This window comes from Spodoptera frugiperda, chromosome 14 (genome assembly GCF_023101765.2).
Source record: "Spodoptera frugiperda isolate SF20-4 chromosome 14, AGI-APGP_CSIRO_Sfru_2.0, whole genome shotgun sequence".
Lineage (NCBI taxonomy): Eukaryota > Metazoa > Arthropoda > Insecta > Lepidoptera > Noctuidae > Spodoptera > Spodoptera frugiperda.
Genome location: NC_064225.1, coordinates 1,847,315 through 1,863,077, shown reverse-complemented (window position 1 = coordinate 1,863,077; position 15,763 = coordinate 1,847,315). Strand labels below are relative to the sequence as shown.

The window sequence follows — 15,763 nt, the reverse complement described above, 5'->3', positions numbered from 1 at the left end:
ATAAAAAAATGAACTAACCCTATCCACTTGTTTCCCAGTTATTTTACTTGAACATACTAACACCTAGACTGTATGCACAGATCTAGATGGGCTAAAGTGCTAGCCTTAGTTTAATTTCTTCCTGGATAAACGATAAAACGCCGTGCAAGTTGTAAGCGGGTAGCGATTTGTGAATAATTAATTATTTGTTTAGTTAGTACTGTCACTCATTTTTGTTTTATTATGGTAATATCTCACGGTGTATACTTTTTTTTAAACGTTGCCCCACGCTAGGATTTTCTCCTGTGTCGTGGGTGCGTTTACAAATATACAAGTTCACAAACACATGACACCCAGACCCAAAACAACAATTTGTGGATCACATAAAGACTTGCTCCGTGCGGGAATCGAATGCACTACACGTTGTACGGCAGCCAGTTGCTCAACCACCGTGCAGTCGAAGTATAATTAAGACATACACCGGTACTTTATGGAGACCAGTTCCTGCACAGAAAATATTTTTGTGTGATCCACAAATTGTTGTTTCGGGTCTGGGTGTCATGTGTATGTGAACTTCTATGTTTGTAAACGTACCCACGAAAGGAAAAATACTTGTGTGGGACAACGTATTTTTTTTAAATAATACGCTTACATATGACTATGTCGTTTCTGCAGATAAATAATAAGAATGATGTTAGAGTATATTTCATAATATTTTTGGTAATAACTTTACAACTAAATTAATACAAAATACCGAATCGAATTGGCTAAGTGAAGCTAAAATTTTATGTTTTCTTTCATTCAATAGTTTTTATAAGATCGAAAGGATGGGGGCAATTAAATAACATTATTAATTTAGCATTTTGTGAATGTAACTCTTTTTTAAGAAAAATATGTTATTTTTAGATCCTGGTGTGATGTGAATGGACTTTTAACTTTTTCCAATTTATATAGTTTTTGTGGTTATTTTAGGAAATTAGTGAATTTTATGGAATGTGGTAATTTGATTAGCTAAAATGCATTTCAGTTATGTGGCGAGTACGATGACCTCACTTAGTAATCTAGATTCTAGACTATTAAATAATATTGGAATCTCTGTTTGGGATATTGGTATATCCGCTTTTTACCAAATATATATGATACATAAACTAAAAATTTTTTTTTTGTTTCAGCAAATCTCCGAAATGGCTGAGTCGACTTTGTATGATATACCAAGGAGTCATTATCATCATCATCGCCTAGAGATGTCCACTGCTGAACAAGGAGTAAGGAGTAACTTAGGCTAATTTTACTTTAGAAAATGAAATCATAAAGTCCGTAATCCGTGCGAGTATGACAAAGAACAGTTCTTTGGAACTGCCTTCTATGGAGTCTGCTCTCTCGCATGGAGTCTACTCCATCCTATATTATAAATTCCTATTATTGAGCAAATAATTTTCTGGTTAGTATATTAAACTCCAGCGAGAAGTCTGAGGGGTTCAGTGTGGCAGTCATGCTTGCGACTAATTGATCACTGAGGTAGTCGTTTGTTTTTTTACCTACCTATCATACTTATTTACTAACCGACGTGCCACTCCCTATAGCAATTTTTATTAATATTTTTTTTATTTATTTTAGTTAATGTTGTACATATTTATTTATTACTTATTTAAGGTTTTATTTTTTGTAAAAAATATTTTGATGCAATAAATAAAACTAGGCGCAATTGCTTCCAACTTGTACCACACACTAAGACACTACTTGGAATTGATTGAGACGAGACTAATACAAAGTTAATTTGACCCTCATTTAACGGGACCCTAGACCAGTACCCTCTACCACGAGTCTGAGGCTATAGTATATTTTGTCGATACTCGATAGCAGCAAGACTGCACGGTTAGCGCAGTGGCTGGGCAACTGGCTGCCGTGCAACGTGTAGCGGGTTCATTTCCCGCACGGAACAACTCTTTGTGTGATCCAAAAATTGTTGTTTCGGGTCTAGGTGTCATGTGTATGTGAATTTGTATGTTTGTAAACGCACTCACGACACAGGAGAAAATTCTAGTTTCGTTTTTTTAAAAGAAAAAACAGCACAACGCTTTTGGTGGTGGTGAAGGATCTACTGGTCCAAATTGAATAATATTTTTTTTGTCGGATAGTACGTTTATCGAAGGAGCCTATAGGTTATAAAACATGACGTTATGATCAATAGGAACTGAACAGCGGGTAAAACTGCAGGAGTAACACACTTTTTATATAATTGCCAAGTTTAATGATGATACAAAAATTAGAAGTAATTCAGTATCTTACATTTTATTCAACAGTCAACCTACTACCTACTAGCGAGTTCAAATGTATGTATATTTTTAAATAAGCTTAACGTTTATGGTCATATATTTAAAAATACCTATTTATGGTTTAATTGGAATAATTAATGATTTGACTTTGATTTTGACTTGACAAAACTTAAAGCGTAAATAAAAATTCAACTACATCTGTGAAATATATCTGCTTCAATAATTCATACATACACTAGCGGACCCGACAGACGTTGTCCTGTCTACACGTCTTTAATTTGAAAATTTTAAACTTTTTTTAATAAGCTAAAACATTCTGGACTTTTTTGATGAAAATTGTTATTCAAATGTTATGACAATATCTAACGTCATTAATATTTGACACTGCGATGGTAGCGCCGTCTGTCGGATTCAATGTAAAACATTCCAAAATCAACAACTACTAATAAATTAAAAATTAATTAAAAAAAATTTGTCTAGCGGACAAAATTGTGAATCTAAACCATTCTCAGATCCTCTTGAACACACACAAAAAGTTTCATCAAAATCCGTCTAGTCGTTTAAGAGGAGTTCAGTGACATACACACGTACAGAAGAATTATATATATAAAGATATATTGAAAGTTAAATAAATAAAACCTTGTAAAAATACTATTGCTTAGAACACATGGTAGAGGCTCGGACCTCCGCTTGGCCCGAGAGCAGCTTTAATCTTTAATTGCTACATACTTCAGATGGTAAATCGTTCTGTGCTACGAGAAATGTGTATCACGCTTGTTTTGATGAAGTAAGTAGAAGTGTATAGCTCCGGAGCTGTGGAATACTTAGCGGGTTTACCGGGGCTCCGGCTTGATAAGCAGGAGTAGGAACGGGGTGGTTTTTAGTCAGTAAGAGTCTGACACTCCCTGTCGCCTCGCCCAAGGCAGGAGAAGTAAGTAAAGGTATTTTTTATGGTAGTATGTGTGTTAAAATACGGATCAAGGTATGGTTGTTGATACAAAATCGAACAAAAGGTAGAGAATCATTTAGTCATTTACTAATGTGTAAACGTAAATATGTATAATTTGAGTTAAAAATTACCTTATAAAGAGACACGAAGTAAATAACGTTTTCACAGCTCAATTTTGAATCTGTAACAAAGAAAAATAATTGAGTTCATAAAAACTCTTTTTAAATAAGGAAACCTTCTAACAGTTAAATAGCGTACCGTTTACTTAATTTCGGTAATATACCTAAAACCTTCTCCTAAGTTTGAAAAATACTGTGCTAAAACCGCATCAAAATTGGTTCAGCTAAACACGAGATAATCGCGCACAAACATACATACATACAAGTCAAACTGAGAACCTCCTTTTTTTTTCGAAGTCGATTAAAAACTAAAACAACACAGTCTTCTACTCCATTAAATATTTCAATCATAACACCACATCAATAGATCACTCAGACACCGACAATATTTCAAATAATTCAGCAGCTACATAATTTCATGTAAATCGCTTTAAAGCGTTAATTAGCTTGATTATATAAAAACGCCTTGAACGAACTGATTGGCCAGTCGTGCGCAGTGTGACCTGGTTTGTATGCATTATTTAGTTTATTTGCTAATCTTGCGGTGAGGGCTTCTAGGCAGGTATTAGGTAGGTATGTAGATGGATTTTGTATGAAATTGTTGCTTCATAGATAAGGTAAATATAGAGATATTAATATAACCTCATATGTGTCGTTTGCGAGGGCACATAATATGTAATGTAACTTCAATAATGTTATGAGTTTTATTGAATAGTTGTAGAGCCTATTGCAATTCTTAACTTGCTGCAATTTTAAAATCGTAATTATCTCATTTGCTCTAATAGAATTTAAGACCTTTTTTGCTCTTATAGAGTCCCTTTGTTAAGCAGTTATGCCTCTTTGTTTTACAGGAGGAATCTGATCTAATGACTTCTCCTACCTTGGGTGAGGCGAGAGGGAGTGTCAGACTCGTGCTGACTAAAAACTATCCCGTTTTCATTTTTGCTTTCAAGCCGGAGCCCCGGTAAGTCCGCAGCTCCGGATTAGGCATAAGCTCTACTGGGCTCCATTTGTGGTGGTCTGATGGCTTTTTGAGGCACATGTATAAGCCATATGTACGGGTCTGAGTTATGTGCACCTCTAGTATTGTTATATTATAACCAAATTCACACAAAACTATGAAAAACCTACAAGGTATACTTAAGTCTAATTTAATACTAGCCCTTATACTTAAACCTTTTATGACCTCAATACTTAAACAAACTACTAAAACCTTACCCTTTTTCCAGCGTAATCGGGTAATAAAAACCATAATACAACATTGTAGTACCACGGACCACCCACTACTACTTTATTGTTAAATAACTATCAACATCCGAACTAAAGTGCCACTAAATTATGTAATTTATATAAAATAACATTTATTATAATACCACTTAAGTCTACTTTGGAATGAGTTGGTTACTGAATGGAGATTATGTATGAATGACAATGTAGGGAATTTAGAAGTGAGGAGATAAGAGGCAAACGAGGAGATGGTAAGCGACCAGCGTCACCCATGAATACCCGCAACACCAGAGGAGTTACAGGTTCGTTGCCTACCTTTGAACCGTTAGTAATAGCGTATAGCGATTGTCATCGGTATACCTAGTAGAATGAATAGTTCAAGCTCATACTAAGGTTACTGTTATGTATTAATCCTCATTATAATAAGAAATAATCCAGATATAAAACACTCAATATAAAATTTGATTAGATCGCTAGTACAAAAAGTAACAATACAGTCAACTTGCTACTCTTATATTTTGCTACGCCCATTAAACCCATAGAAAAGACATAAACGCGTTAGCATTATTGTTTCCAAGTCAACAGAATACAAAACTTCGATGACTAATTAATTTAGTATGTTTTGAAATTCTATTCGCAAGATATGAATATTAAAATTGTTCGCAATATTGATTAATGCAATAAAACCGTTACTTTGTTTTATGAATATTCAAATACCAAATCGTTTCTAAACTTTGAAAAACAAATCTTAATTGGCACAAAAGTGTTTGTATCGTATCACATAATTATTAAGATTCTCTGTACTATAATAAAAGTGATACCAAATATAAACGTAATGTTGGTAAAATTGATCACAATGAAACTTTTAACTAAACCAAGATGTTTTTTTGCATTTAAACCAAAGTCAAAGTCAAATAATATATTCCAATTAAACCATAAATAGGTACTTTTGAAATGTCAACAAAAAAAAATAGTCTGTCAGTCTGTTCGTTAGTGAAGCTAGGTGCTCTTTCCAAAGTGTAGCTTCGAATGGAAAAAATACATGTTTACAATTTCTTTGATATATTCAGAGTCATTGTTTTTTTTTGTTTTTTTTTTATGAAATAGGGGGCAATTGCAATATTAATGAGCAGAACATCAAACCACAAAAAACTAATTTATCTATCTCTCTGTCGGTACTTTAGCGATACTATGTAGTTACTAGTACCCAAACAAAAAATATACATTTTTGTATTAGTACCATGTTTTATCCTGTCCTAGTTGAGCAACAAGGCAACAAGGCGACGAGCGACGAGCTAGCAAAACACGTTGGCATCATAATCGCAGCGGCTCTGGGTAACGCAGACATACGACCTTTCGCCTACATATCGGTCACTGTCTCATTAACGGGACGCTGTGTGTGGTGTAAGGGGGGAGAGGTCGCGGGTGATATGTGGTGAAGGAAAGGAAATGTATTTTTTTGACAATGGTATTAGATAATTTGTATAGGTAACGGGTTTTTAGAGGATGTCTTTACTGGTCAGAGTTATGATATTTCGAATACTGTTGTTAGATTAAATATATGAACCTGTCCATTAGAAACTATAGGTATATTATAATATTTAGGTACTTTTAATTAACAAAAAATCACGGTTTACTCACGTAAAAATTGAGTATGTCTCACGATAGTTTTTTATGAAATTTTACTGATTTAATATTTATTTATTGATTTAATTGACAGTAATGTATTAAAATAACACCCATAAAATCGGATAATTTTAGGAAAAAATAAATAGCTTGTACTCTTCAGCTCATTTCATTTTACTGAAAAAGAGTATTATTATATACTTTGAAACTTAAATCGCGTGGTCTTAAAAAAAACATACTTTTATCCACATTCAAACCACGGTTAAAAACTGGTTCTCAATAAATAAAGAAATATAAAATCGCTCTAATCCTACAACTTGTACCACACAGATGTCCAGTTCAAAGGCCTGGTCACTTCTCATTTATTTATATAACCCTGACTCTTACGAAACTATGTAAACACATACATAACACTATGTTATTAGTAGATATAGATGATAATGTAAGTTCATGTGTGATACTCATTTCCAACTGTTTGCTTAGAGTTTCGAGTGGTGTGAGAATGTACATAGATAAGTTGTTATGTATATACATAGTATTTATATAGTATATATTTATGGACAATGTTATATTGTATAATGTACATATTGTATGTATATGTTGGCGCGGTGGCTGGGCAACTGGTCGCTGTGCAACGTGTAGCATGTTCGATTCCCGCATGGAGCAATTCTTTGTATGATTCACAAATTGTTGCTTCAGCTCTAGGCGGCATGTGTGTGTTAACTTGTATGTTTATAAACTCGGTACAGAAGATAATCCTAGTGTGGGTCAACGTTTGTTTTAAAAATACAAACAAATAAGAATCAAATATGGTATATGTCTTTGCTATGTATAATATTTATGTATAATTAATGAGCTTGTTTCAACGATGAGCTGTAAATATGGTCAAGATGGATAGGATTAATTTCTGCTCAACATTTAGGACTTTTTTTACGTAAGACAAGAACATCAATTTGTATAAAAGTCACCAAACCCGTTATGTAGATTAGATCAGATGAGTATCATACAAACACATAAATAAATATAAAAAGAAGAATTATTGCACAATATTAGAGCAGTCTTTTTTTGTGCACAAACAAATATTTTTATTTATTTACACATCAACAAACCTAAACTCACGAACTTAGTATAATGAATCGGGCATCAAACTGAGCACCTAACAATAGACGCACCGGAGCATAAAATAAATCCATAACAATAATAAAAAAAAAATATAACAAAACTTCTCAAACCTACGAGCATCTTACGCAAGCCTTCAATTGTTCAGAAATGATGAAAGTGACAACTGACAGTGTTGGGTTAGGCAACTTTATTGTTGTTATAACTCGACTCGTTGAATGGCGGCGCTTCGAGTGCTAGAGGTCACGTACTTTTGACAGGTTTGCAGAGGTAAATGTGAAGTCTTCTAATTTTAAATAGGTGTAGTGCTAGTTATTTTTTAAATAAAACATTGGTCTACGCTAGGAGCTTTTCCTGTAGCGTGGGTGCGTTTACGATCATATAATTTCGCATACACATAACACCCAGACCTAAAGCAATAATTTGTGGATCACTCAAAGAGTTGCTCCGTGCGGGAATTGAACCTGCTACCCGTTACACGGCACCCTGTTGTCCAGCCACCGCGTCAACCGTGCAGTCGAAGTTTTTGAAGGATGGATTCTCAAAATTACTAACCAATATACAAAACAAATAAATTCACACCTTAAAATAAATTCTTACAATTCCAATACGACAATTTCCTTAAACAATAAATTTTCAAAACCATTTCATTGACATACACCTTGGAGCGCTCTGTCTAAAGCAGTAGAGTTACAGCATCAAACATTTTTGTTAGCAATTCTCGTCTGGTTAAGGTCGCCGCAAACAATAAGATTTAGTTGACTATATGTCGCTCATACCGGTTCACAGTTAAACTACAGGTTAAAATAACTGTAACGTCACATTTAAGGAGTTAAAGTTAACTAGGTTTCTTTTGTATATGTGTTGATTTGAATTTGTGTGGAGATTTGTTAATGTTTGAGATTTTTTGTTTGTTTTTTGTATCGTTGTTGGAGTATGTGTAAGCGATTTAGGGGTCGGGTAAAGTATTATTGAGTTTTATTAGCAAGTAGTTGAAATTGCACTCTGCACTCTTTTTAGGTCAAATGTGTTGGAATTCTACTATATACATAAATCCCGAGACTTGATTTATCGTTTCTAGTTAATTTCACTGTTAACAGGCCAATAGGTTACCGTGGTATGTGTAGCGGGTTCTATTCCCGCCCAGAGCAACTCACGATACAGGAGAAAATCCTAGTGTTGGGTAAGTTTTATTAAAAAAAAAATACATGTTTACACATTTTCTAACAATAATTATTTGCCAATTAAACGGACACTAGAGAAAATTTTGCCAAATCCATAAAAAATTGGTGTTCTATTCAATATTGTGCACCTATACCCTTCAAAGATATTATTAAGCCTACATTGCAGATCTTTGATCATCTTTCTAACAAAAAGAATCAAGAATCGAACCTTTCTAACAAAGCAGATACATCGTTAACAATCACGCTGACACACAAGCCATCAAGAGTTCAATGTCAAGCCATTATGACGTATGTATATGAATTAAACGGATTACCAAAACTGCGGACAATTACGAGGTTGCAGTGATGTCATTATGATGCCACTATGAATGGCTTGAGGCCTACCGACTGGCTCTTTTGAGTATTATGTTTATAGATATTGTATTCTTTAATTTACAAGGTTAGGTCAGTGGTTGAGTGAATGTGTTCTATGGTATGGGACGCAGACGTTGGTTTTTAGCGTCGTCGTATCGTTATGCCTTTTATCCCTGAAGAGGTAGGCAGAGGTGTACTTTATAGCACGTAACGTTTGTGTTAGAAGTCCCATGTAGGGGGTGACCCTGTTGATATAATATTTACCGGGCATAATTCAAGACTCCGTGCTGTTACAAAACTGAGAAATATTTGAAAAAAACCAAAAAAAGCCTAGTAATATTTTGTCCGACCCGAGACCACTTGCCCGGCGAGCACTTGCGACCACTCGACCAACGAGACAGTCAAGATATTATACAAAATTGCGGTTTAATATCTGGCCTTAATGTGATGAAAGGAATGATCATCGATAATTATTACTGACCACTATTGTTAAATATTTCAAAAAATACTCTCTGCAACAATAGTCGACTAAACTCAAATAGAATACATAACAAAGCAACGTCACGCCTTTTATCCCCGAAGGGGTAGGCAGAGGTGCTCATTACGACACGTAATGCCGCTATACAATGTACACCCACTTTTCACCATTTGTGTTATAAGTCTCATGTAATAAGGGGTGAGCCTATTGCCATATACTGGACACAATTCCAGACTCCGTGCTACCACTGAGAAATTTTCGAAAAACCGAAAAATATCCAGTATTACTTTGCCCGACCCGGGAATCGAACCCGAGACCCCTTGTTTTTTTTTTTTTTTACATTTAATGGGTCGACGTTTGGCCGCTATCTCACCTGATGGTAAGTGATGATACGGCCTACGGTGGAGCACGTCTGCCCTTGTTCAGCAGTCGCACTTGCGACCACACGACCAACGAGGCAGTCATCAATACATAACAATACCTGAAATTTCACGCTTATCACGTTTCGTATCACTTAACGAAGCTATATAAACGTGCCAACATCACAATTATTATTGTTTGATTAAAATATGACAAGCCAATCACAGCGTCTTACATCAACATTACACAGTGCAATATACGAGTACTAGTTGTATCGGTACAAATATTTCTATTATTGTTCCGAGATGCGGAAGACGAAATAAACACATCGAGGGATTGATAAAGATAGAGATTTATGTTTTGTGGTATATTGTAGGTGAAAGGCAGAAGGTTCATATTGTTATGTAATAATTTGTGGTTAAAATCAGCGACACCTTGTAGATAGAATCACATAGATCTCTTGTGGAATGAGTCGAGGAGCCGGCCAAAGGGAGCAAGCTTGCTCCCTTTGGCCGGCTTAGCAGGGTTGGCAAAGCGCATGTAATGCCCCAAATGTTACAACCTACCATCAGGTGGGCCGTGTGCTTTCTTGCCACCGTCGTGGTATAAACAAAATAGATTCAGTACCTGGTTGATTAAAACGATAGGAACGGAAACAAGGCAGGAAGGATGTTGGTGCGAGTTGCAGTGATTGTAGATTTCTTATTTATTTCTCTGCTAAGGAACTACACATTTGATCTCCCACCCGCTTGCCAAGCGTTAAGATTATTCGGAGCTGCGGACTGGTTAGCGGATTTGCCGTGGCTCCGTCTCGAAAAGCAGGAGTAGGAACGGGGTAGTTTTTAGTTAGTAAGAGTCTGACATTCCCTCATGCCTCGCCCAAGGCGAGAGAAGTCATTGGGTGATTTTCCTCCCTTAAAAGCGCTAAGATGATGGCAAATCTTCTTATGTAGAGCAGGCTCGTAGGCAGATTTCCAGGTTTGGACACATATAAGTTAACTTCTAGTTTAAAAATAGATTTGTTCCAACTAAGACTTCTGTAACAAAACTATCCTATGGTATCCGCGTAAAGGTAAATCAGCGGTGGGTAGCGGGTTCGATGCCGACCCGTCACCCACGTGAAAGTTATGCTTAGCGCACAAAGGCGAAATTGTTGGCTGTTTATGATCTAGACTGTTTGTATATTTCCTAGATAACGTGGTGAGGTATGATAGTTAGAAGGTAGATAATTGCGAATTCCTTAGTATAGGAATTAGGTATGATGTGATTGCTTAATTGTTCTTGCTGTGTGATACTTTCTATCTGATAGGAAAGACATTGGGGGATGATATGATGTTGATAAACCTCCTAATATCTGTTGAGTTTTACTTTAATGTTAGGGATCTGATTTTAGTAATCGATTTTAGAATTGCAAGTGGTTTATTTTTTTTTTAATTTCAAACAGTTGGAATTAAGTTATTTAAGTTTGATTTAATAATTATTAATTACTAATTAGACAAAAATATTTATTTATTTAGTGATGTATTTATTAGGATATAGAAATGTACAACCTTCATGGGATAAAAAGTATACTATCACCCAAGTCAGCTCATACTCTGTCTGTATATCAAATTTCATTAAAATCCGTTCAGTAGTTTAAGCGTGATTGACGGACAAACATCCAAACAAACAAACTTTCACATTTATAATATTATAGTGTGATAAATATTATCTTTTAAAATACTAAAAAACGCGCATGTTTTATATTCTAAGACTCTTTCTATTTTTATAAGGCTCAAGTTTGTGAATTCAACCGCAAATATACAGGTTCAATGCCCCGGTAAAACACTAAATTACACGGGTGAGTTGTTTTTGAGGTGTATATGAAACTAATAACATATCTTGTGAAAAGATGATGATATACTCATCCTGTATTATTTAAGTCGACCTGGGAATATAACTTAGGTCTTAATGATGCTTGAATCCATGCTTTTTTTTGCAACGTCATGCCTTTTACCCCCGATGGGGTAGGCAGAGGTGCACATTACGGCACATAATGCCACTCTACAATGTACACCCACTTTTCACCATTTGTGTTATAAGTCCCATGTAATAGGAGGTGAGCCTATTGCCATATACTGAGCACAATTCTAGACTCCGTGCTAACTGTGAAATTTTCGAGATACCGGTAAAAACCCAGTAATACTTTGCTCGACCCGGGAATCGAACCCGAGACCCCTTGTCCGGCAGTCGTATTTGCGACCACTCGACCAACGAGGCAGTCGAATCCATGTTAATAACTATTAATTTTGAATAATAAAAATAAACTAAGAATATTTTACTCGACCCGGGACCTAAACCCGAGAGATACTTGAATTTGCCTGTCCAACTGACAGACAGACTGACAGACAAACGAAATATGTATTGTATATATATTTACGCGATTATAAAACCTCCAATGGTATTTTGGATTCCGTTACCCGTTTTGGGGCCTAAGGGCTAATGGTTTCCGCGAAGGTACGGGTTCGATGCCCCGGTCAAACACTAAATTACACGGATGAGTCGCGGAGTGTGTGTCATTTGTTTGAAAGTGGGGTCAGCTGTGCTCCAGGCTATCAATGGATTTGTATGGGACCTAGGTCATGTGTGGAGTGCTAGGTAATATATAATATGTACTAATGGAGTTAGTTATGTTTTGAACTAGGATATGAATAGTTGGTATCGTAACGTCTTTTATCACCGAAGGGGTAGGCAGAGGTATACATTACTGTACAATTGTACATAATGCCACTGTACACTCACTGTTTTCTTTCTTTCTTTTCACTTTCACACAGTTTGTGTTTTACATAAGTCCCATGTAATAAGGGGTGAGCCTGTTGCCATACAGTGGGCACAATTTCAGACCCCGTGCTAGTATTGAGAATTTTTCGAAAAATCGAAAAAAGCCCAAAAACACTATGCCCGACCTGGTAATCGAACCCGAGGCCCCTTGTCGCACTTGAGATCACTCGACCAACGAGGTAGTATGATTACTGATTAGTTGGTTCTTTAGGATTCGATACTAGGCACAATTCCATGAGTCGCGTGCTACTATTTGATAGAAAGTGAAAAAAGCAGTGCCCAGTAATACTTGTATGGGACCTAGGTCGTGTGGAGTCCACTCGACTAATGGGGCAGTCAAATATCTTTATAGTACTATCTATGCTCGGCAGTTATACTTCTGATCGCTTGACCACCACGCTTAATGCAAAACTAAATGTTCTATAAAAGTCATCTTGCAATCATTAAAGTAAATGATATACCAATAATTAACCATTACCCATTATATAAGAGTATATTACTTTAAACTAAATTAGTTAAATATCCCGTTCAAAATATTAGTTATTAGTAATATATACTAGTAACAGTAACCGACAGTTAGTGTTAGAGTTAACTGAAGATTTAAGTTCTAACTGTAAGTTTAAATAGCGATTATCTGTTCGTTATGTTATGTTATAAGTAATATATAATTACTGTTAACTGATTTAGAGTTGCATAATGGTGGAAATTTTAATTATTTATAGTATTTTTTTGTGGTATAAAATATAAGGGAGAGGCCTTTGATTGCATAGGACGTTTGGCTCTCATGATGATGTGGTTTAAGCCGGTAAACGAGCAAACGGATCACCTGATGGTAAGCAATCGCCGCCGCCGATGGATACTCGAAACAACAAAGGCGTTACAAGTACGTTGCGGGCCTTTTGGGGTTAGGAATTTAAGGGTTGTTATTGGAGCCTACTGCCATATACCGGACACAATTCCAGACTCCGTGCTACTACTGAGAAATTTTCGAAAAATCGAAATAAGCCCAGTAATACTTTGCCGGACACGGGAATCGAACCCGAGACCCCTTGTCCGGCAGTTGCAATTGCGACCACTCGACCAACGAGGCAGTTTCAGATCAGAAAGCCTGTGCTGTGAATACACCTCTGCTTATCTCCCTAGATCATCTAGACAGTTTAATCGCCCAATAATTTAATATCAAAATTTAAAAGCGATCGACTTTCAGTCACACAGCATTCACCTTCCACATCACAATTGAGCCAAAATCGACTCTGTACTCTCAATTATAAGAATTGTTTTTGTAAGAACAATGCGGTTTGAACAATTTGTAACATGAGAAGCACTTTTATTTTTGTCTCCTGCCTTCAATATGACGCTGAGCGTAATTTGAGTACTTGATTACGTATTCTTGTATACAGGACGAGGTAAGACTTAAGACCGGTAGTTTTTTTTAAATGCTAAAGAGTTTCAAAATGAGATAGTTACTTTAATCTTTTTTTCTGTCTTTATTTCTATAATATCGTTTGTTTCTTTATTTTGTATTTTAGTCAATTTTAGATAGTATAAGCCTGATGGTAAGCAATATCCGCCGTTCATGGGCACCCGAAATACCAGAGGCGTTATAGATGCATTGCTGGCCTGTTGGGGGTTAGGAAATTAAGAGTTGTTGGGGATACCGGGTTTGGGAAGATTGGGAAGGTGGCTAATTGGGCCTCCGGTAACCACACTCACACAACAAAACAATGCAAGCTTTGTTTCACGATGGGTCAACTTTGCCGCAAGTAAATAATCTACTAAGAAGAAGATACTTATAAGGTTTTTCCCAAAATAATATTTCTTTCTAGTTTATACGCCTATTGCCTACGTGACCATAATGAGGCGACCACCGTTATATTCGCAGAATGGGTAATATGAAGTAATGTGAGTCACTTTGTTGTTCGTAAGATTGAGGTATTGTTATGAAATTAATTGTAATAAATATTGTAATTAGTATTCTTTAAAGTATGGGAGAGCCATGGTTCGACACGAATGGGCCGGTTGATACCACGGCCTCACAAAGAACCGACGTGTAATTAAATTTTGATCCAAGTTATTAATGTCCCTAAGATGCGCCGGGACTTCAGTGTTCCGGTGTTTTCAATCTACTGTAGATCCTGGCAGGTGGTATATACTGTTGACTCAAGCGTGGTGATTAACCTTTTCATAGCCGGTGGCGTGTATATACGTTCCCAGATAGCTACGAGTTGTGACAGAACGTACTACTACGTCTATTTTACTTATTTTAAGCAGACCGTATCATTTTACATATTATACCACGTGATCGCGTACCGTCCGCGAAAGGGTTAATGCTCAAACCATCCCTTTGTGAGAAGAGGTCTTTGGTCAGCAGTGGCCACTTATATCTTGTTGATGTATGTATGTATATAATATTATATACAAAGCTCGAGAATTGCATAAAACTTACCGACTAGGTACATAAAACTTGATATAAACGGTACTTATATACAACACAATATACCGGAACTAAAAACCGACTTGTCAAAATTACATAAATCTTAGTAAACATAAAATATCTAACAACATAATTCAATACCAAAATCTAGTGTAATACTGGATACACTTCGACACCAGCAATTTATACTACGCTAACTCGAAATTTGGAAAAAAGTTTTTTTATGCCAAGTTGCTTAAAATGTGTGTTTACATACGTCATAAAAAAATTGAGAAGAAATATGCAAAAATAAGAAAGTTACAAATCTTACAAAACGCTAAGTAAAGGTACTTTTTGAAATCACTCGATTTATATTACGCCAACTATTATTAGCGGAGTGTGCGCAGGGATCACTTTGGTCAAAGTCCGTGCAACACTGCACTAACTCATAGTTAGCGTACTTTAGTGCGTTCGTGTGTATACTTGTTCGTTTGTAAAATGAACGACTTAGCGACTTTTACATAGTAAATACTTATGTGTTAACGTATTAATTAGTTTATTAATGGTACGTTGACTATTATTTTTGTAAGTAAGTACATGTTCTTTATAAAATATTGAAATATGCATCAGATGATTGATCATCCACTACGACCTCCCGTACTACACTACGCTAACATAAGTTAGACGTGTATAAGATGTAACATTTTTTTGATGAATTACGTTTATATACGGCTAACTTGCGCTAAATCAAAAAATAGAAATAATTAAGGAAATATAAATATTAGATATTACAAGGAATAAATTAAATATTAAGCATACCAAATTTCAAAAAAGTATCTTAATTAATGTAAAAGTTATC

At 35.7% G+C, this 15,763-nt stretch overlaps 1 protein-coding gene across 1 annotated transcript in view; it reads right to left on the bottom strand.

Moving 5' to 3' along the window:
- Positions 1-15,763, bottom strand: part of LOC118279218 (uncharacterized) — a 121,566-nt gene that overhangs the window by 30,380 nt on the left and 75,423 nt on the right. Inside the window, 1 exon segment of the mRNA XM_050698287.1 lies at positions 3,336-3,385. The gene's annotated coding sequence lies outside the window, so the exon portion shown is untranslated.